The sequence below is a fragment of the Tamandua tetradactyla genome, chromosome 16, assembly GCF_023851605.1.
Source record: "Tamandua tetradactyla isolate mTamTet1 chromosome 16, mTamTet1.pri, whole genome shotgun sequence".
In the NCBI taxonomy this organism is placed as follows: domain Eukaryota; kingdom Metazoa; phylum Chordata; class Mammalia; order Pilosa; family Myrmecophagidae; genus Tamandua; species Tamandua tetradactyla.
This window is the reverse complement of record NC_135342.1, coordinates 37,515,660-37,519,050: the sequence shown is the minus strand read 5'-3', so window position 1 is coordinate 37,519,050 and position 3,391 is coordinate 37,515,660. Positions and strand designations below refer to the sequence as shown.

At 36.3% G+C, this 3,391-nt stretch overlaps 1 pseudogene; it reads left to right on the top strand.

Moving 5' to 3' along the window:
- Positions 1–898: 898 nt before the first annotated feature.
- Positions 899–2,916, top strand: LOC143660266 (protein SDA1 homolog pseudogene; annotated as a pseudogene).
- Positions 2,917–3,391: the final 475 nt, after the last annotated feature.

Sequence of the window (3,391 nt, the reverse complement as noted above, 5' to 3'; positions counted from 1 at the left end):
AGCCAAGAATATTATGCCTAGGCAAAGCTATTCATATATAAAAGCAAGGAATAGATTTTTTGAAACAGTAAATACTTCAGGAATTATAAAATCCATGAATCATTCTTCAGGGAAAAAAAATAACTATTCAAAATTAAATCCATCCAATTAACAAATAAGTCATAATAATGATAAACATAACAGGAATTGAGACATTGGGGTAAAAGAACCAGTGACGAATATAGAAATCATAGACTTAATGACTTATGGTTACAAAACAGAATATGAAACAAATTAACCTGGACAAGATAAAAGCAATACTTGAACTAACTGTCAGGAGATTAAATGGGGATAAAACAGGAGAAGTATAATATCAATATCTCATCTTTCAAAGAAGACAGCAATAGACTATTATCAAGACATAAAAAATGTATTTAAGGAAAAATAAGGATAATCATTAAAAAATTAAAAATAAAATTCATTTTTTTAAATCAACACAGTAGAAAAATAAAAACTTTATTAATCAAGTGGAAAGCAAAAATGGGGATAGGAGGGAAGGAGATTTAAGATATTTAAACAAACTTGAAGCAAATTGTTTTTTAAAATAATAACTATAAAATCCTGATATTCTTCATCATCTCTCTTTTTTATTTGTAATGGCTCTCCTAAGAAATTACTTTTTATGTCTTTTTTAAAATTTTGAAGTTCACAAACCTCTCAGTTTCATTTCAGGTACATTTTTCCTCTTAAATTCTAGTAAAGTTGAGTGTAATACTTTGTATTTTGAAATAACGTTGACTTATAAAATCTATGCATCATGTCGTACCCAGAAGCACCATTCCAAGCGGTGTGGATTTTCTGGTGCGGATTTCCTGAGAACCGTTCGTTGCTGAGCCAGTCTGCAGTCAGCAGGTCCAGCAGGAACAACAGCCAGCTGCCCAACAACCTGCTGCAGTTGCAGAATCTGATCAAGCAAGACCCACCCGCCTACATCGAGGTGTTTCTACAGCAATACAATTACTACAAACCCAATGTGGAGATTTTCAAATTACAACCAAATAAACCCAGGAAAGAACTGGCGGAGCTAGTGATGCTTAATGGCACAGATTGATCACTGCTACCTAGAATCTGAAAGATCTGCTCTCTTACAATCACACTGTCTTGCTCCAGATCTTCAAATGACATTTTGCAAAGCTTTGATCTCACTGAGAAATAAGAATCTCATCAATCCATCAAGCTTGCTAAAATCTTGATGAGTGTACAAAAGTCTTCTTTGAAATTCTGAGTTGCCATTATAAACTTCTGCAAAAGACTTTGTACACTCATATTGTGACTGATATCAAGAACATAAATGAAAAACACAAGAACAATAAAGTGAATACAGTATTGTAGAATTTCATGTACACCATGTTAAGAGACAGCAAAGCAACTGCAGCCAAAATATCTTTAGATGTGATGGTTTCTTTTCTACAAAAGAAATATCTGGAATGATGCCAAAACTGTCAATGTTGGCACAACCGCATGCTTCTCCAAAGTCACCAAGATATCAGTTGCTGCTTTGATAATCTTCCTAGGGAAAGATGAAGAGGAGAAAAAGAACAGTGGCTCAGAATCCAAAGATGAACGACCAACAGCAAGAGATCTGCTAGTGCAGTATGCCACAGGGAAGAAAAGCTCCAAACACAAGAAAAGGTTGAAAAAGATGATGAAAGTACTCAAAAAACCAAAAGAAGAAAAAGTCAGAAGTGTTTAACTTTTCAGCTATTCATTTGATTCATGATCCCCAAGATTTTTCAGAAAAATTACTAAAGCAACTAGAGACCTCTAAGGAGGGGTTTGAAGTGAAGATGATGCCATGAACCTTTTCTAAAGATTGGTGGGAATTCATTAACTTTTTCTCTTTAACTTCTATCCCTTTGTGCAATCCCACTAAAAGAAGTAACAAAAGTCCCTCTGTTTGCTGCACAAACACCTGGTACCCCCAGAGATCATTCAGTCATTGCTCACAACCATGGCCAACAATTCTGTTACTGACAAGCACTCTGGTGAAGTCATGACAATAAGACTCAATGTTATAAAAGAGATAACAGCTCGAGGTCCTCTAGCCATGAATAGAGAACTTCTTCAAGACCTGGCCCAGTATAAAACACACAAAGGTAAGAATGCAATGATATCTGCTAGAACTTTGATTCAGCTCTTCCGAACACTAAATCCTCAGATGTTGCAGAAGAAATTCCGGGGTAAGCCTACAGAAGCTTCAGTTGAAGCAAGGATTCAAGAATATGGAAAATTAGATGCTTAAGATTGCATTCCAGGAGCAGAAGTTCTGGAAGTTGAGGAAGAGGAAGAAAATGCTGAAAATGCATGGGAAAGTGCCAGTCTCAGCGAGAAGGAGGGTGCCGACGGTGAACGGGTGGATGTGCACCACTCCTTGATGGAAAACAGCAAGAAATGTCCAAGAAGCTGAGCAGCACGTCCACGCAAGAGCGGAATGCGAAAGCTGCGGCCATCAGCGCTATTTGGGTCTTAACTCAGGACGACTTCCAGAAAATCCGCATGGCTCCAATGAGGAAAGAACTCAGTAATGCCACTGGGAAAGCCGAAAAGAAGAAATACATCGAAATAGACAATGATGAGGAGCCCGGGGGCGAGTTACTTTCACTTGGGGACATTGAGCGCCTTCATGAAAAGCCCGCGTCTGACAAGGAGACACGACTAGCAACTGCCATGGCTGGAAAGACAGACGGGAAAGACTTTGAAGGAAGAAAATCAAAGTGAATCCATTTTCCAGTTCCACAAATAAAGAGAAGAAAAAACAGAGAACTTTATGATGGTGCGTATAACCAGAATGTCTGGTCAAAAAATAAACGTTCCTTCAGAGAAAAACAGACGGCCTTACAGGTTGTGCTTTTAAAAAAGAGAAAAAGAATGAAGTAACTACCAAGCATGTTTTCCATTCCCAAAAAAATGCTGTATCTATTTCACTACTTTGAAAACTAGTAAATCAAGAACGTTTGTTTATATTTTAAAATTCAGAGGCACTATATTTTGGAAACTATACTGTAAAAAAAGTATATTTATCTATGTTGCCACCTATCCATATATCTGTACCCCCAAGTATCTGAAATTATGTTTGGCTAAGATATTGGGATTTATGTGACTTTTTAAAAACCTTTTTATTGTACATTTCTGCCTTCTTCAAAGTCTTTATGATAAGCATGTTTCATAAATAGAATGATTTCTTAGAAGCAAATATGTCAAGATATTATGCGACTCATTTCTGGTGATAGGAATACCGATGTTTGCCTTGTTTTCTTTTGTCATCTTCTGCAAAGTGAACTTGAAAACATATTTAAGAAAAAAAATAAAGATCATCACTAAGAGAATAGAAACAAAACTGATGATCTCCAAA